Source organism: Rutidosis leptorrhynchoides, chromosome 9 (assembly GCF_046630445.1).
Source record: "Rutidosis leptorrhynchoides isolate AG116_Rl617_1_P2 chromosome 9, CSIRO_AGI_Rlap_v1, whole genome shotgun sequence".
Classification (NCBI taxonomy): domain Eukaryota; kingdom Viridiplantae; phylum Streptophyta; class Magnoliopsida; order Asterales; family Asteraceae; genus Rutidosis; species Rutidosis leptorrhynchoides.
Window position 1 is genome coordinate 164,014,976 of NC_092341.1, and position 21,272 is coordinate 164,036,247.

The 21,272-nt window shown below is 33.8% G+C and overlaps 1 non-coding gene across 1 annotated transcript; it reads left to right on the forward strand.

Annotated features, from left to right (window-relative positions):
• Positions 1-13,378: 13,378 nt before the first annotated feature.
• LOC139869581 (small nucleolar RNA R71) lies at positions 13,379-13,485 on the forward strand. Its single transcript, XR_011766185.1, has one exon. It is a non-coding gene; the product is annotated as a small nucleolar RNA R71 (small nucleolar RNA).
• Positions 13,486-21,272: the final 7,787 nt, after the last annotated feature.

The window sequence follows — 21,272 nt, forward strand, 5'->3', positions numbered from 1 at the left end:
GGGATAAAAGAACAAAAAGATTTTTAATTTTATTTTTATCACATTTTTAAAATTAATATTGTAAATTTTTAAAATCAATATATTTAAGTTTGTAAATATTTTAAAAACTAATATTTTTAATATAAGTTTGTAAAACTAAAATATATAAATATTTATAATATTTATATGAAATTTTATGCATTTTAAATTTAAGTTTGGTGTGAATTTAAAAACAAAATTTACTTTATTTCATTAAGTTAAAAATATGATTTCTAAAATTCGTCGTAAGTTGAAGACTAGGTTATGTAACCGAAATTGCTTTACCCAAGGGCGGAGCGAGAAATTTTGTTATCATTATTTTTAATCTTATTGATTTAAAGTATGCCAAAAACATTTAAAAAACCCAAAAATCTTTGCTTTTAAAACAATCGCTTTAAAATGACAAATTTTAAAATTTTGTCAAGGGACGGATTAGGTAAACGTACCGAAACAACCTCGTCCTAAATAAAAAGGAAAACAAAATTTTAAATTTAATTAATTGTTTTATTATTAAAGATTTTATAAAAAATCCGCACTCGCGGAGGTTAGTGGGGTACCACATCCGCACTCGCGGAGATACAAAAACCCAGACCAGAATAACTGGACGACTGACCAGTCCTCAAACACACACAAACACAAAATTCTGCGAAAAAAATACCCAAAAACCCTCTCAAAATCACGATTTTTCACCGTTAATCATCAAATTTCTTGCTAAAATCACGATGAGGAGATACTTGCCAAGAAGTTTTTCAAGGAAATCGGTAATTTTTACACCCAAACTTGAGGTTTGACAGATTTTGGATAGAATATCCAAAATATCAAAGGAACTTACACACCCTTCAGTCTAATGATGTTGAAGTACCCAGGGTAATAGATTGGGAACCGTTAGAAATATTAGGATTGGCCGATCCAATCAAAGAATTACTTACACAAAGGTATGATAACTCTACTTTTAATGATTGGGAACGTTTATTCAATATACGTAGGCATGTATATAGAGAATGGTGTGTGGAATTATTATGTAGTGTTAAAATAAATGATCGGGTAGCTAGCTTAACCGATCAGAGTTTTATTAGATTTTTATTAGGAAGTGTGATGCGTCATATGTCTCTACTAGATATGGCTCAGTCTTTGTGTATATATACTCCTGAGGAAGTAGCATCTACTGATTGTCAAAGGTTTTTAGTTAATGGTAGGAGGGTTGATGAAAATTTTGATATGAATGGAATATGGAGTAGAATGACTAGCCATAACCGATTTCGTGGGGGGTATTACTCTTATACTAATATTGATAGAGCTGAGCTAAGAGTAATCCATAGGTTCTTAGCAAACTCGATTACACAGCGAGGTAGGAACAAAGAGAAGGTAAATGAAAATGATTTATTTTATCTCATGTGTATTCGAGATCCACAAAGCGCTGTGAGTATACCTTATTGTGTGGGTTATTATTTATTGGCTATGGTTAGGGGTATACGGCCTAATAGTATAATAGGAGGTGGTATCTTTGTTACTTTAATTGCTGAGTATCTCGGTGTCGATAGAAGTCAGGGGGGATTAATAATTGCAGCACCAGAACCCCGTGATACAATTGGTTTGAAAGTATATCATGGTGCTAAGGTTATAAAGAAACGACATAACGCTGCAGCACCATATGATGGCAATCATCCACAGGTCGAAAGAGATTAGCAGCAAGGTAATATGGGAGGGGAGAATCAGATGACAAAAATGCAAATTTTTATGGCTCAACATGAGTATGAAATGGCTAGACAACGAGCATTTCAAGATTGGCAGTATCATCAAAACCAAATCATAAGTCATTGTGCACACATAAATACAAACTACATTCCTAATCAAATGCCCATATTTCCTCCCTGGACTACACAGACCCGACCACCATACCCTGCATATGACCCAGCTCAAGCATTCTACAGCACTTACGGCTATGAATGGAATCCCTACTGGAACCATCCTCATAAACCCTAATTTTCTTTTATACCTATTTTTATTTATTTTGTAACTTGTAATTTTATACTTTTAATACTTCTTTTGATACTATAATAGTTTTTATAATTTTCTAACTTTTATTATTAGATTTTAATAATTTTTGAATGTGGGGTGATATACCCAAGTTCAAAAATATGTATATATATGTTTGTAGTTTATCTCATGTACAAATCAGGGTAAAACAGCGCACTTTCAAAAACTAGCATTAAGTTCAGCAAAAGCTATTAATTTTGATGACAAAACAAAAAACAAGTGTGATGTAACAACAGACGGAATGAACAAATGAATTGCACCATTAATCATTTTTCTACGCTAATCACCCTCAATAATTTAAATTGTTACTGATTTCAAATGAGGGCATTGCAAGATCTTAAGTGTGAGAAGGGGTTAAATTCTTTCGGTTTTTTTTTAAAAAAAAAAAATTAATTTAAACACTTGGTTACTATTAAAAATACTAGTAACGCAGTAGTTGTATTAGAATCTAGTGCTCTCTGATAATAAAGAACAGCCCTAGTCTTATATACTGACTACCCACTTCTAGTAAAATTTTTAAAAATTTTCAAATAAATGAATTCAAAATCATGTTTATACATATTTATGAACGATAAAACTAGGTGTTAATACCGAAATTATCGTTACCTCGTAAAGGACATAAATTGAGAAACAACCCAAAATGTTAGAATTCATTTAAAATAGAATAGAGAAGAATACAAAGGCAAAGAAAGGAAAATAAAAGCCAAGTGTGGGAATATTTTTACCAATTTATTTAAATCACATATCACATATCTTTGTACAAATAATTAAAGATACTTTTGTTTTGAACGATTTTATCAGTTTTACCCAATTTCTTATAATATATTTGAAAGAAATGTGCCACTTGATTTAAAAGGGAGTAAAGTCTTCCGAGAAAAAGACACGCGCTTCTTGATTTAGGTCAGAAAGTTGTCGTCCAGACCAGTTTTAGAGTTTACGAAAAACCTTGAAAAGTTTTCTCGAAAATCAGCTGGAAATCCACGGACCTCAGTATCAAACAGGGTCGCCAAGTGGTCAGACTTACCTAACCATGAGAGGATCTGTCTCGTACAATGGGGGGCACCGTTCAAATTAGCTTATAAGACTAATGAATCAGATCTCCAGAAAGGATAATCTCCTTAAAGATCAAAAATCAGCTTTTAAGACTGATTTTACTCAATCCTTGAGATTGACCTTAAAGATTGAGAATTACAAACCCATGGAATTCGATGATATCTAAACTCGAGTTTGAACGAGAAAATATTTTGGTCAAATTATAAACCGATTTGTTTTCTAAAAACCTATTTTCAATGCGTTCATTACCATTGAACGTAAAATCCTAGGAATTCACCTGGAATTCATTAGGTCACCTGAACCAAATCGGGTATCAACCGTAAGAACGGTGGTTGCATAGCATGGTCAAAGACAAGACCTTTTGCCAGACCGAAAAACTATAGGGTGATTTTACTATTGCTCCTACAAAGGATAGTAATTGCATCCGACACGATATAGACCATAATCAAAAGCATGTCATTAGACATTGCCTTAACAGTTGCTTGTTCAACGCTTTCCTTTATAACCGGACGGTAGTTTACCGAAAGGTAATATACGGAGCAAGTATACTGGACATGTTGTTTTCCCAATACAAGGTTAGTAAGTGGGTGACACAAAACTGCAAGTTTTGAGCTAAAATTTTCAAATCTGAAACCCACAAAACCCACAAAAACAATTTTGCAAACACCGGTGAAGGGTTATTCCAGAAAACTAATCTAGAGTAAAAGCTAGATTGAATTTTCAAAAGATCAAATGTTTTCATAAAGATCCAATTTCCTTAAAGGATCTAAATTTTTATAGTCATGTGGGACTGCAAATCACATCGTTACTACCATTGTTCATACCGCCGTATTAAAATCACTGATGTACAAAGTGTGAAGAATAAAGAAGTGATTCTAGTATAGTTATATTCAAGTTCTATATTGCTTGAGGACAAGCAACGCTCAAGTGTGGGAATATTTGATAATGCTAAAAACGAACATATATTTCATAGCATTATCCTTCAAGAGAGACAAGCTTTTAGTTGCAATTGTTCTATTTACGAGTGATATTCGTTTAAATAATAAAAGTTAAAGACAAAAGACAGATTCGACGATTTAAAGACGCAAATGACCAAAAAGCTAAAAAAATACAAAGTACAATCCAAGTGGTTCAAATTATTGATGAGAAACGTCTAGAAATTACAAGGGTACAAGCCGTGAAACGCAAAGTACAAGATATTAAAGAGTACGCAAGGACGTTCGAAAATCCAGAACCGAGACATGAACCAACTATCAGAACACGACGCAACGGACCAAAAATTACAAGTCAACTATGCGAAAGAATATAATATAATATATAATTAATTATATATATATTATTATATATTATAATTATAAGCAGCCCACGTTTAAAACACTATAGTGAGCTGGAATCCAAATCTCCGCACTCGCGGAGCTGTGAAGCACAAAAACTCCGCAGTCGCAGAGCACAACAGTTCAAAGTGGTCCTATAAAAGGTCGCGCATTCTGATCGATTTCATTACACCTTTTTCTTTTCCTTTCTCATATCATATACAATATATATATATATATATATATATATATATATATATATATATATATATATATATATATATATATATATATATATATATATATATTTTATAATTTTAATTTAAGTTTAATAATAATAAGGTTATGTTGGCAAGTGTTTTAAGTTTGTAAGTCGAATTTCTGTCCGTGTAACACTACGCGATTAATACTCATTGTAAGTTATGTTCAAACTTTTTAAATTAATGTCTCGTAGCTAAGTTATTATTGTGCTTATTTAAATCGAAGTAATCGTGATGTTGTGCTAAATATTAAAGACGGGGTTATTAGGCTTTGTACCATAATTGGGGCTTGGACAAAAGATCGACACTTGTGGAAATTAGACTATGGGCTATTAATGTGCTTTGTATTAACTAAACGATACCTCGTTAATTTAATCTAAAGGTTACAATTTGACGTATCTATATATAACCACATACGCTTAATCGGGTACGGTAGGCGGGATATTTATAAATACGAATTATTGGTCATTTGACCGGACACGGGGATGGATTAATAGTCACTGGACTCATTAAAACAGGGGTGGATTACATTCAAGGGTAATTGGTGTAATTGTTAACAAAGTATTAAAACCTTGGATTACACGTAGTCGATAACCTGGTGTATTCATTAAACAAAGTATTAAGACCTTGTTACAGTTCGAATCCCCAATTAGTTGGAATATTTGACTTTGGGTATAAGGTTAATTTGACGAAGACTCTCACACTTTATAATTATGACTGATGGACTATTATGTATAAAACCAGATGGACATATCGAATAATCCAGGACAAAGGACAATTAACCCATGGTAATAAACTAAAATCAACACGTCGAACATCATGATTACGGAAGTTTAAATAAGCATAATTCCTTTATTTTTTATCTCATCGTACTTTTAATTATCGCAATTTTATTTATCGTCATTTTATTTATCGCACTTTTAATTATCGCACTTTTATTTATCATCATTTACTTTACGCTTTAAATTAAGTTATATTTATTTTAAATATTTTGCATTAGGTTTTAATTGTGACTTAAGACATAAAATCGACAAACCGGTCACTAAACGGTAAAAACCCCCCTTTTATAATAATAATAATAATATTACTTATATATATATTGACACAAATATAGTTTAAAATAAATATAGCATTAAACTCAGCTAGCTCCCTGCGGAACGAACCGGACTTACTAAAAACTACACTACTTTACGATTAGGTACACTGCCTATAGTGTTGTAGAAAGGTTTAGGTATATCCACTCTATAAATAAATAAATAACTTGTGTAAAATTGTATCGTATTTAATAGTATTTCGCAATAAAAATATAACTATTTCGTATACACCTCGCATAACATCAACGTCGGGAAATTCGTTCACAATTCGTACATTATCTACGCTTTTCTCCTCCGTTTCTAGCTTCTTCACATGTGCTAAAATAGCAAATCGCCCTTTTCTCATGACCTTTTGTGCCTTCATGCAACTAATAAGGTTCAACTTTGGGGTACATATCTCTCCATAAACAATCAATGGCACACCGTCTTCGTGACGTATACGAAGAATCTTCTCACCACAGATAACTTCTGCTTTTACTTTGGACAACCAGTCCATACCAACTATCACATCAAAGCTTCCCAACTTAACGGGTATCAAATCAATCTCAAAATCTACCCCAGCTAAGTTTATAACACCTCTTCGGCCAATTTGGTCAACTTTCTCAAGTTTCCCATTAGCTACCTCAATAAGCATACTCTCCCCTAAAGGTACTAACGACCAATCTATCTTAGAGCAAAAGTGTCTATCTACATAACTCCTATCGGTACCAGTATCAAACAGGACAGAAGTTAATAGTTTATTAATAGTGAATGTACCTGTAACCAAGTCAGGATCCTCACGGGCATCCCTGGCATTCACGTTGAAGACTTTTCCACGTGTTAGCCCGCCATCCTTCTTCTTGTTCGGACATTCATTCTTGAAGTGACCCTGCTGGCCACATTCAAAGCATTTCTTTAGCCCATTCGGAATTGTCCTCACAGTTGGGGTGGTGATCTTACAATCTTTGCCGATGTGTCCAGTCCTATTACACTTTTCACATACCACGTTGTAGTACCCAGTATGATGCTTATAGCATCTCTTGCACTATGGAAGGCTACCTTTGTAGTTAGGGTTCGAGCTAGGGTTCGGGTTAGGGTTCTTCCAGTCGTCGTTTCCCTTGAAATTCTCATACCTCTTAGCTGGGTTCTGATCAAAACCTTTTCCCTTGTTTCCGTCCCACTTACATTTCCCATTACTAGCTCCCAATTCCAATTTCACCTTTTCTGGCTATTGATGGGTAATTTGGTTCATGAGGGTGTGCGCCATGCGCATACCTTCTGGGACATTTGCTGGTTTCGAAGAGGTGACATTTCCCTGGATGGTCATGGGAAGTCCCCACAAATACCGTTTCATTCGCTTAAATTCAGGAGTAACCATCGTGGGGCACATCAAAGCTAACTCCAAGTACCTTCGGTTATAGCCATCAAGATCAGTCCCTACAACTTTCAGTTCCAAAAACTCCGCTTCCATCTTCTGAATTTCGGTTCTGGGACAGTACTCCTCGATCATAGCTGATGTGTACGAGATGTAGTACGAAATAGTATTATTTTTAATATGAAATACGGTGAAATATGATACAAGTTTTATTTATTTATATAGATGGGATATACCTAAACCTTGCTACAACACTTATAGGCAGTGTACCTAATCGTAGAGTAGTTTAGCTTTTAGTAAGTCTGGTTCATTCCACAGGGAGCTGGTGATTACGTACTATATTTTTAACAACTATATTTGTACAAAATATATATTATTATATATAATAATATATAAAAGGGGGATTTTACCATTTAACGACTGGTTTGTCGATTTTATATTTTTAAGCGTAAAGATAAATGACAATAATTAAAGTGCGTAAAATAAATAACGATAAATAAATGACGATAAATAAAATAACAGTAAATAAAATTGAGATAGAATATGAAATAAAAGAATTATGCTTATTTAAACTTCTGTAATCATGATGTTTGAAGTTTTGATTTTAATTCATTACTTTGGGTTAATTGTCCTTTGTCCTGGATTTATTTGAAACCTATCTGGTTTTTGTCCATAATAGTACATCGGTCATAATTATAAAATGCTCGTCAAATTAACCTTATTCTCGAAGTCAAATATTCCAACTAATTAGGGATTTAAACTGTAACAAGGTTTTAATACTTTGTTAATAATTACACCAGGTTATCGACTGCGTGTAATCCAAGGTTTTAATACTTTGTTAACAATTACACCAATTGCCCTTGTATGTAATCCACCCCTGTTTTAATGAGATATGAATATTAATTTATCCACTTGGCCAGTTTGAATAATCAATTACCCAACCCGAATAATTAATTAAATGATTGTAAAGGATGCCGTATAAATGTCACTAAATAGGACATTCATAATCATTTAATAATTATTAAGTTAATTAATTTGAAGATAGGTTTGACAGATTCCAATGAGTTGTCGCTCAATTAGACAATACCCCCATCTATTAATAGTCATAGTCCAATGTCCACAAGTGTCGGTCTTTTGTCCAAACCCTAATTATGGTACAAAATCCAATAACCCCATCTTAATATTTAGTCCAACATCACGATTACTTCGGCTCAAATAAGCATAATAATAACTTAGTTACGAGACATTAATTTAAAAAGGAAGAACATAGCTTACAGTGATTATTAATCGCGTAGCGTTACACGGACAGAGTTTCGACTTTAAAACTCGTAAAACATTTCTTACAATAACTCAATTATTATTAACTTAAATTAAACTTAATATTATAAATATAAATATATATTACATAGGAAGAGAGAAATATATTATGAAGGTGTGTGAATTGGTGTCAATCAGTACCTCTATTTATAGTACAAATAATGGTAATATTTGATTGTTGATTTTTTGGTGCATTGAATGATTGTTTGTTGAGCTGACATGTTCTCATATTTCAATTTGATTCCATCCGTTCACTTATATTTTACGTACACAATTACTAAGAGTATTATTATTATATTATTATTTATTATTATATTATATTTATATTATGAATTATATATATATTATATTATATTCTTGTGCATAGTTGACTTGTAATTTTGGGTCCATTGACTTGCGCGTTGATGCTCGGTTTATGTCTCGATTCCGGATTTTCGAACGTTCTTTCGTACGCGTAGATATCTTGTACTTTGCGTTTCACGACTTGTACTCTTGTAATTTTTAGACGTTTCTTATCAATAAATGGAACCACTTGGATTGTATCTTGTACATTTGACCTTTTTGATCATTTGCATCTTCAGTCTTCACACTTATTTATTTAAACGAATATCACTTGGAAATAGAACAATTGCAACTAAAAACTTTACATATTGGAAGGATATTGATACTAAATATATGTTCATTTGGAGCACTATCAAATATCCCCACACTTGAGCGTTACTTGTCCTCAAGCAATATAGAACTTGAAATTAAAATCACACTTCATTCGAATCACTTTTTTATTCTCACACTTTATACATCAGTGATTTTGATACAGCGGTATGAACTATGATAGTAATGATGTGGTTTATAGTCACATATGACTATAAAAATTTAGATCCTTAAGGAAATTGGATCTTTATGAAAACATTTGAACTTTTGAAAATTCATTCTAGCTTTTACCCTAGATAAGTTTTTCAGAATAACCCTTCACCGGTGTTTGCAAAATATTTTTGTGGGTTGTGTGGGTTTCATATTTTAAAATTTTAGCTCAAAACTTGCAGTACCCGTGTCACCCACTTGCTAACCTTGTATTAGGAAAGCACACGTCTAGTATACTTGCTCCGTATATTACCTTTCGGTAAACTACCGTTCGGTTGTAAAGGAAAGCGATGAACAAACGACTGTTAAGGCAATGTCTCATGACATGCAGATAATTGTGGTCAAAAACGTGTCGGATGCAATTACTATCCTTTGTAGGAGCAATAGTAAAGATCACCCAATAATTTTTCGGTCTGGCACAAGGTCCTGTCTTCGACCATGCTATGCAACCACCGTTCTTACGGTTGACACCCGATTTGGTTCAGGTAACCTAATGAATTTCAGTGAATTTTTAGGATTTTACGTTCAATGGTAATGAACGCATTGAAAATAGGTTTTCAGAAAACAAATCGGTTTTAATTTGATCAAAATATTTTCTCGTTCAAGCTCGAGTTTAGATATCATTGAATTCCATGAGTTTGTAATTCTCAACCTTTAAGGTCAATCTCAAGGATTGAGTAATATCTGGCTTAAAATCTGATTTTTAATCTTTTAAGGAGATTATCCTTTCTAGGGGTCTGATTCATTAGTCTTATCAAGCTAATTTGCATGGCGCCCTCCTCATTTTACGAGACAGATCCTCTCATGGTTAGGATAAGTCTGACCACTTGGCGACCCTGTTTGATGCTGAGGTCCGTGGATTTCCTGCTGATTTTAGAGATGACTTTTCTAGATTTTTCGTCAACCTACAGCTGGTCTGGACGACAACTTCTTGACCTAAATCAAGAAGTGCGTGTTTTTTTCCGGAAGACTTTACTTCCTTGATTTCTTTTTCCGGAAGACTTTACTTCCTTTTAAATCAAATGGCACATTTCTTTCAAATATATTATAAGAAATCGGGTAAAACTGATTAAAATCGTCCAAAACAAAAGTACTTTCAATTATTTGTACAAAAATATGTGATATGTAATTTGAATAACTTGGTAAATTTTTCCCACACTTGGCTTTTATATTTCTTTCTTTGCCTTTTTATTCTCTTCTATTCCATTTTAAATGAATTCAAACGTTTTGGGTTGTTTCTCAATTTATGTCCTTTCCGAGGTAACAATAATTTTGGTGTTAATACCTAGTTTTATTGTTCATAAATATGTATAAACAAGATTTTGAATTCATTTATTTGAAAATTTTTAAAAATTTTACTAGAAGTGGGTAGTCAGTATATAAGACTAGGGTTGTTCTTTATTATCAGAGAGCACTAGATTCTAATACAACTACTGCTTTACTAGCTAAAATTTAATGGTGGCTATTAAACCAAGTGTATAAGTCAAATCTTTAAAACCCAAAAGAATTTAATCCTTTCCCATACTTAAGATCTTGCAATGCCCTCATTTGCAAGAAATCAGTAAAAATTTTAAATTCATGAGGGTGATTAGCGTAAAAAGATGATTAAGATTTACTAAAGTTTTCAAAAACAAAATTATTAACTTTTGCTGAACTTAATGCCAATCTTTAAAAGTGCGATGTTTTACCCTGTTTTACATAAGATAAACTACAAACATATATATATACATATATTATTATTATTTTTTTATTTTTTTATATTTTTTACATACTTTAGATCAATAATATTAAAATAATGATAATAAAATTTTTCGCCCCGCCATCGGGTAAAGCAATTTCTGTTCCATGACCTAGTCTTTAACTTACGACGAATTTTAGAAATCATTTTTTTTAAACTTAACGAAATAAAGTAAATTTTGTTTTTAAATTCACACAAAACTTAAATTAAAAAAGAGTATTAATTTCATATAAAAACTACAAAATAAAAAAAAAAATTCAGAATGGGGGGAGAAAACTAGTTCTTTAGTGTCTGCTAGCGGAAAAGACCAATCGAATTCCATTCTCGGAACTACACGAGAACATAACAACTAACTCTAGACAACATTTGTTCCTTAGAACATTTGAATCTCCCCACACTTAGGTAGCTGTGGTGTCGAAATTGTGATTAACTTCATCGTCAATTTCTCTTGAACCATAATCAACTTGCATATCTGTGACTTTTGCTTTAAGCCATTGGTCGGATTCCTGTGTAATATCTACAAATTCAACTAGTTTAGCCTTTTCTTTAGGCGATAGATTGGATACTAACCGGTTACATAACTTAAAGTTCCCCTTGGTTCTAGCATCGCGAATCCATTTAAAAAATTTCTTCATTGAACTGTTAATAACGGGTCATTTAATTTCGTATCAACAACGGGGTTCTTTGTTATCAAGTCATCATTAGGTGTTACTTCATCTTCCCCATACTTAGGAGTTTTATTATTGTTAAGCATTACCATTGGAGTTGGTAAAACAACATGGTTCTTACCAATCATTTTTATTGGTTCAACGGTTTTAGTTGGTAGAGATTTAGACTTTCGAATCACAAATGTGACCGATTTGTCACCATCACTAAGTGTCATTCTACCCTCTCTTACATCAAATAACACCCCGGTGGACGCTAAGAATGGTCGACCTAAAATTAGAGGAATGTTTGAGTCCTCTTCTATGTCAATGACAATAAATTCGACTAGAAATGTTAAATTACCCACTTGAACGGGTAGGCTGTCAGCAATTCCAACTGGGTGCTTAATGGTTTTATCAAGGAGTCGAACACTCATTTCCGTTGGACTTAACTCACCTACTCCTAATCTCTTATATAATGAAAGAGGCATAACACTCACACTTGCACCTAAATCTGCTAGTGCATCATACATGACACAATCACTAAGTAGACAAGGAACAATAAATTCACCCGGATCACCCAACCTGGGTGGAAGTTTCGGTGGAACTGTCCTTACCGGGTTTACTTTTACGGTTTTTCTTTCTTGCACCTTCTTATTCTTCTTCTTCTTTACAAAGGTATCACAAACTTTATTACCTATCATTTGCTCATACTCAACTCATTTTCTTGGAAACGGGATGGGTGGTCTGTATGGTGCCACCACTGGCTTTACATACTCGGGTGGTGGTGGTGGTGTAACTTCTTCATTGTTACTCACATCTAAAACCTTCCCATCTTCTGATGATGGTTTTTCAGAATTTGTTGACATCATATTAACATTCTCATTCCGAGGATTTACTTCAGTATTACTCGGTAGCTTTCCTTGTTCCCTCTCACTCATCATGCTAGCAAGAGTACCTACGTGTTTTTCTAGATTCAAAATGGAAGCTTGTTGAGTTCTTAATGACTGATCAAACCTCTAATTTGTTTGGGTTTGAGATGTAATAAATTGTGTTTGAGATTCCATTAGCTTTGCCATCATTTCTTCCAGATTTAGCTTTTTCTCTTCGGTTTATTGTGGTGGTTTATATAAGCCAGGTCTTTGTTGATTGAAAGTGTTGTTTTGAGTTGGTTGGTTATTCGGACCTTGTTGGTTATATGAGTTATTGTTGGGTCCATTTGAATTGTAAAGAATGTTTTGATTTCGATTGAAGTTTGGCCTTGGCGGTTGATAATTATTTTGATAATTATATCTCGGCCTTTGGTTCATGTAGGAAACATTCTCACGTTGTTCCATCGTTTGCTCAATGTGACAATCTTTCGTTAAGTGTGGTCCTCTGCATTGCTCACAACTGATTCGTATTGCGTGAATATCTTTATTCATCTTTTCCATTCGTCTCTCGAAAGCATCTATTTTTGCAGAAACGGAATCAAAGTCATGGCTAGAATCGGCTCTAGCCGCTTTAGATGAACGAAAAATATCTTTTTCCTGGTGCCACTCATGTGAGTGGGAGGCTGTGTTATCAAAAATTTTGTGAGCTTCGGTTGCGGTTTTCTTCATAATGGAACCACCAGCTGCTGTGTCGATGTCTTTTTGTGTAGCAACGTCGCATCCTTGGTAGAATATTTGTACTATTTGATAAGTGTCTAAACCATGCTGAGGACATCCTCTCAACAACTTTCCGAATCTTGTCCACGCCTCATATAATGTTTCATTTGGCTTTTGCGCGAACGTAACAATTTCTCCTTGAAGTCTCACGGCTTTAGATGCCGGAAAGAATTTTTTAAGAAAATTTTCAACTAAGACATCCCATGTGTCAATCGCTCCTTCGGATAACGATTCTAACCAATCTTTGGCTTCTCCCTTTAATGTCTAGGGAAAACAACATGAGATAGATCTGTTCATCCTCAATTTCTCTGATTTTAAATAGAGTACAGATCCTATTAAAGGTTCGAAGATGTTCGTTTGGATCTTCTTTTGGCGTACCACTAAATTGGCATTGATTAGTTACCATGTGTAGGATTTGTCCTTTGATTTCATAATCTGGCGCATTAATGACTGGTCGCGTAATGGTATGTCCTTGGCCAGTGCGTGTAGCTCTCATTCGATCTTCCGTACTTAGAGGTTCTGTTACTTCCATATTTAAATTTGTTGAATCCGAATCACTAGAAGATTCTGATTTAACGGTGTGTGGTTCAGGAGGAATGGTTAGTGCTTCTGGATCTTGGAATTGTCCTTGAATATCCTCCTGGTTCTCGATAGTGAAGTCGGGTTCAAAAAATGGATTATCGAAAATTTGAATTGGAGTACTTGTTCGACTTGATGATGATTCTAAAGAAAAATCAACGGCGACAATATTGGCTAGATGTCTTGATCGTGTTACAGGTGGTGAATGTATGAAAGGTAGTGAATGTTTTAGTCGGTGCATTCACTGAATATTCTATTAGAAATTATATAAGTTATCAAATTAATAGACTTTTCTACTTTTGCCCACGTTTCGAATAGCCAAAAGATGCAGCAGGGAGCCAGGATCCTTTAAGTCGGAAAATCCACAACTCAGCCACTAACACATCCAACTATTTCTACGAAGCAGAAAATTTTGGATGTCTATCAATTTAATCGCTTAAAATAATTTTTTCGTCGAAATTTAATATAAAAATATATGTCCTAAAAACTAGAGCGTAGAAATGAAAAAGAAAAAGCGCGTCGAAAACCGTCGAAAAATAAAAATAAGAAAGAAAAGCGTCGAAACTTAAAAGTCTAAAAATTAAATCTAAAAAGTTGCACCTAAAGGTATTAAAATTTAAAAGGAATTCTATTTCCAAAACGACAATAACTTAATTAGGCACTAAAATCTATTAAAAACTAAAGCGATAAGCGATGTCGTAAATTTCTAAGGCGCCTAAATCTTAATCTAAAGAAAAGCTTTTAAGGGATTTTACGGCAAAACCTAAAAATCTAGAAATACTACGGCAAAATACAAAGCTTAACACTATATATTACGAACGACAAATATACAAATTATGAAGTAAGTGATAAAAATATACAATTTATAAAGAGAAACAAAAAAATGATAAATTTAAAAAAAATTATTTTTGTATTATTATTTTTTATAAAAGTATTAATCTATATAATTAATAATAATATTAAAACTTAATATTACATAATATATATTAAAACTAAAAACTAATAATTAATATTTAAATTAAACCCTAATAATAATAATTATTATTTAATCTAACCCTAAAACCGCATTAATTGTTGTGGTTGACCAGTCAGACCGGCTCCGCAATCACTGTGTTTTTCTGTCTCCTAGTTTCGCAATCGAGATAAGATGCAGATTCAGAATAAGTTGCAGGTTCAAAATGGTTCGGTTTTTTTTAAAAAATATATGATAGAAAAATATATATAAAATAAAAATAACTTATATTTTTAAAAACTAAAAATAAAAATACTTTTTACAGATAAATTCTTAAATACATATATATATATATATATATATATATATATATATATATATATATATATATATATATATATATATATATATATATATATATATATATATATATATATATATATATATATATATATATATATATATATATATATATTCTTATTTTGAAAGTTTTTAACACTTATTACAAAAGCAATATTTTTTTTACAAAATAAGAAATTATATATTTTTACAAAAATTATAATTATAGTGAAATATAGCGTTTTTCACCGAGTCCCCGGCAGCGGCGCCAAAAACTTGATGTGTGCGAGGTGTAGTACGAAATAGTATTATTTTTAATATGAAATACGGCGAAATATGATACAAGTTTTATTTATTTATATAGATGGGATATACCTAAACCTTGCTACAACACCTATAGGCAGTGTACTTAATCGTAGAGTAGTTTTGCTTTTAGTAAGTCTGGTTCATTCCCCATGGAGCTGGTGATTACCTACTATATTTTTAACTAACATATTTGTACAAAATATATATAATTATATATAATAATATATAAAAGGGGGATTTTAGCGTTTAACGACTGGTTTGTCGATTATATATTTTTAAGCGTAAGGATAAATGACAATAATTAAAGTGCGTAAAATAAATAACGATAAATAAATGACTATAAATAAAATAACAGTAATTAAAATTGCGATAGAATATGAAATAAAAGAATTATGCTTATTTAAACTTCCGTAATCATGATGTTTGACGTTTTGATTTTAATTCATTATTTTGGGTTAATTGTCCTTTGTCCTGAATTTATTTGAAACCTATCTGGTTTTTGTCCATAATAGTCCATCGGTCATAATTATAAAATGCTCGTCAAATTAACCTTATTCCCGAAGTCAAATATTCCAACTAATTAGGGATTTAAACTGTAACAAGGTTTTAATACTTTGTTAATAATTACACCAGGTTATCGACTGCGTGTAATCCAAGGTTTAATACTTTGTTAACAATTACACCAATTACCCTTGTATGTAATCCACCCGTGTTTTAACGAGATATGAATATTAATTTATCCACTTGGCCAGTTTGAATAATCAATTACTCAACCCGAATAATTAATTAAATGATTGTAAAAGGATGTCGTATAAATGTCACTAAATAGGACATTCATAATCATTAAATAATTATTAAGTTAATTAATTTGAAGATAGGTTCGACAGATTCTAATGAGTTGTCGCTCAATTAGACAATACCCCCCATCTATTAATAGTCATAGTCCAATGTCTACAAGTGTCGGTCTTTTGTCCAAACCCTAATTATGGTACAAAATCCAATAACCCCATCTTAATATTTAGTCCAACATCACGATTACTTCGGCTCAAATAAGCATAATAATAACTTAGTTACGAGACATTAATTTAAAAAGGAAGAACATAGCTTACAGTGATTATTAATCGCGTAGCATTACACGGACCGAGTTTCGAATTTAAAACCCGTAAAACATTTCTTACAATAATTCAATTATTATTAACTTAAATTAAACTTAATATTATAAATATAAATATAAATATATATTACAGAGGAAGAGAGAAATATATTATGAAGGTGTGTGAATTGGTGTCGATCAGTACCTCTATTTATAGTACAAATAATGGTACTATTTGATTGTTGATTTTTTGGTTCATTGAATGATTGTGTGTTGAGCTGGCATGTTCTCATATTTCAATTTGATTCCATCCGTTCACTTATATTTTACGTACACAATTACTAAGAGTATTATTATTATATTATTATTTATTATTATATTATATTTATATTATAAATTATATATATATTATATTATATTATATTCTTGTGCATAGTTGACTTGTAATTTTGGGTCCGTAGACTTGCGCGTTGATGCTCGGTTTATGTCTCCGTTTCGAATTTTTGAACGTCCTTTCGTACGCGTAGATATCTTGTACTTTGCATTCCGCGACTTGTACTCTTGTAATTTTTAGACGTTTCTTATCAATAAATGGAACCACTTAGATTGTATCTTGTACATTTGAGCTTTTTGATCATTTGCGTCTTCAAATCTTCATTTGTGTCTTCAGTCTTCACACTTATTTATTTAAACGAATATCACTTGGAAATAGAACAATTGCAACTAAAAACTTTACATATTGGAAGGATATTGATACTAAATATATGTTCATTTGGAGCATTATCAATAGCACTCTTAAACTCCTCCCATGGTGTAGCATATGCCTCGTCAATTCCCTTAGCCTGAGTGAGTGTGTTCCACCAGGTTAAAGCGCCATCCGACAGCGTGCAGGAGGCGTAGTTAGTTTTGTTCACTTCGAAGCAGTTACTCACACGGAATACAGATTCAAACTTCTCAACCCATCTCATCTGCCCAACTGGCCTTCAGTACCACTGAAATTGTGGGGCTTGCAGCTCTGGAATTCCTTATAAGTGCACCCGTTATGAATGTTCTGGTTAGCCGGTGGAGCTTGGGGGTTGACATCTGCCATAGCTGTGGCTACTTGAGCAGCTATCATCTCCTCAATCTATGCTGCTGTGGGCGTTTCCCTTGGAAGTCTTCCGTTTGTCATTGATCTTCCAAGCAAAATTTCGACTTAAGTCAAAATCCATTATTCAAGAATTCATAATATTATAGTATAGGGTAATCAATATGGAAACAACACATTACACGTTAACTAAGAATGACGACTAGTTGCAGATAGCACAAAAAACATCATGTAATAACTTAAATAGAACATCGTATAATAATTAAACAACAATAAATTCCATTCATTAATAAGAAAGTTGCATACATCTTCATAAGGTTCGTACAATACTTGAATAAAACATGAAACTACTAACGAGATTACATAACGAAATCTAATACAATAGCCCTATGGTGATGGTGGGTAAATGATGTCCATTATGTGGGACATCTGGTCCTCGAGCTCAGTCACCCGAGCACGGAGGGTATGCACTTCCCTTGTCAGCTCCTCGATGGTGGGAGATGCTAGTGGGGCAGGAGGTGCAGGTGGTGCAGATGGTGCAGGTGGCGCCGGTGGTGCAGATGGTGCAGCACCAGATGTAGATGGCGCATAACGGCCGACCTTACGCACGAATGGATTAGCAGGATACGGCACAACCCGCTTGCGGGAGGTGACCCTAACCAACAATCTACGTGCATTCATGAACTGCTTACCTCCATTAACCCCTGGAATAACAGTACCTTTGACGCGGTATTGCTTCTTCGGCGGGGTAGAGGGTGGCTGCACGGGCTCCTCCTCAGAATCCTCCTCGGGGTCCTCCTCGATAGTCTCATCTGATGACGAACTGTCTGAATCATCCGAAGGTAGTGCAGGTACGTCGTCTTCGGGTGGATGTGCCTGGCCGGTGGTCATAAGTCAGTATCTGCCAGGTGGAATTGGCACGACTCGTCCGTCAATGGTGCGTCTGACCCAATGTCCAAGCTCATTATGGAAAGGACCATCCCCGTTTCCCCCAGGGATCACAGTACCACCGGGTTGGTGTTGTGGTCCTGGGAGTCTAGGGCTGGGTGGAGCTGGAATCTCCTCTGGATCCTCGTCTCCGTCTGAGATGACCATCAGGTCAGGTGCGTGGCTACTGTCCCCAGAGAACGAATCGCCAGAGTCGTCGGAGGGTAACGGTGACGGGATCTGTGAGTTAGCAACAATAGTAGGCGAGGTAGCAGATGAATCTGAGTCACTCTCCAAATCAATGATAATAGGCGATATGTCCGACATCTTGACAATGAAAAATAACCTTTTCCATGTCAGTAAGACATATAGCAAGCACGTAATCAGGCAAAATAACTACAGCAACCTAGATCGTCTACAGCAGTACATAGCATGGCAATAATAACAATATCATACCGAAGTAACATGCAATCAAAAGCAGATAGTAACATGTAGTAGTGAAAACAAGTTATAGCATACGGCATATATAGCAGTAAAAGTAAGCAGTAGCATGCAGCAAGTTCCGCAGAAACATGCAACAAGTTCCGCAGAAACAAGTAAACAAGCAAGTTGTAGATTCGTCCTATTAGCTAATCCTACTCGGCTTGGTCAAGACTCACTAATGCAACCTAATTTCCTAAAACCAATGCTCTGATACCAAATGTGATACCCCGTACAAAATTAACGTGTATGGATCATCAACAACAAGTCTATTACAAGGTTACAACACTATATGCTGTTTTAAAACAAGTTTGCATTCCAAGAACGATAACGTTTTGCAAAAGATAGCGTGCTTTTACGAATAGAAAGCATTAATATAAGTACGTGACACGAAGGTCATTACAAAGCCACTATTCAAATATAGCATAAGTTATGAATGCAAAGTAAAAGTTTCGTAATTGAGACATCTCTAAGCAATGCAGCGTAAGTCTAACACCGAGAGTCTAATACAGCGGAAGCAACAAACGTCTAAGCACCTGAGAAATAACATGCTTAAAAAGTCAACATGAATGTTGGTGAGCTAGAGTTTGATTGTAACAATAATGTAATGTAGGCCACGGGATTTCGTATTCAAAACAGTATGAAAAGTATATGCTTAACCGTGGGCACTTGGTAACTAACTTAACGTAAATATGACCCCCTAAAAGTACACTTGGCGAGTGCGTAAGTTGATGAAGTATTAAACACCCATTAAATGCTAGCGCGACTAGCCCGAGTGGGGATATCAAACCCTATGGATCCATATCTAAGATTCGCGTTCACCGGTTCAAAAACAAATGATTAAACGTTACCGAGCTAAGGGGAAAGTTTATGCCGTTATATCACCCACACATATATAAAGTTTAAGTACTCATGCCTAGTAATTAAAAACATAAAAGCGCATGTATTCTCAGTCCCAAAAATAGTTGAAGTAAAAAGGGAGCTATAACTCACAGTGAAAGTGTGGTAAAAGTCGATACGAGATAAGTAAGCAAGTAAGTCGGTCCGAAAGGTCCTCAACCTAAGTCAAAAGTTACTAAGTCAGTAAATCGTCCCAAAGGGTTTAAAAGTACGTAAGTTAAATCTTAAGTGTCATCATCATCAACATCATACGTAAAAAGTAAGTAAATTTTCAATCAAGAATAGAGATCAAAACAAAGGCCGACTTCGTTCAGCTGCTACAACCTCTATACAAACTGAAATGACATGAGAACAGTGGCCAATGCTCCGTATGTGAGTCCTCTAACTGATGACCAATTTTTAGAACCTAACTCGTCTTCGTTTGACCGTGGCGATGGATTAAGTGCGAGTAGGTCAGAAATTTCAGCACAACGTTACAAAGGCGTAGTGACTTTCGGAAGGCTATAAATCCTAAACCGTATATCGGATTTAGGCGAGTCTTAAACAAAAAGTCATATACTCGAACCGAAATATCTGGAAATAAACTTTTCCAGAAGCCCAGGAGCTTGATCAGACCTTGAAAAACAGAAAGCAAGTGCTCCGGTGGGTTTCTTGGTGTTTGATGCTCATCACAGTTCTCATCCTTGATGCGTATAAGCCTCAAGTGTACAACTCTTGATGTTTTAGCATCACTTTAACCAAGGTTTAACTATCAACACACAAAGTTAAGACTAAGAAATAAAACACAACTCATGTGAGAGTTTGAGAAAGGTGATGAACCAAAGTTACATCAATTTCTTAGTTTCAACACAAGTACAAGTTCTATTAAGCTATAAACTTTGAATCAAACTAAATAAGCAAGACCTTAAGTTATAGAACTTAGATCTTAGCTAAGTATTAAAGACCTTAGACTAGAAAGTCTAGATCACATGTTCTTGGTGAAACCCTAAGTCATAATACTTAGACTTTCAACTTTTACACAACCATAAGTTACAAAACTTAGATCTTTTAAAGTAAAGTGAACACAAGTTAATGAATTCTTGTTTTAACAAGCTAGATGACCATAAGTTACATAACTTATATCAACTTTAGATGAGTGAAAGTTATAAACTAGGAAGCTTAAACTTTCTTGTTCTTGAACATTCAAAGTTAGACTTCGGTTACAAGATTCATGAGATTAAAGTTAACAAGTAAATCTTTGACCAAGAACATATATAAATCGAATTTCATAA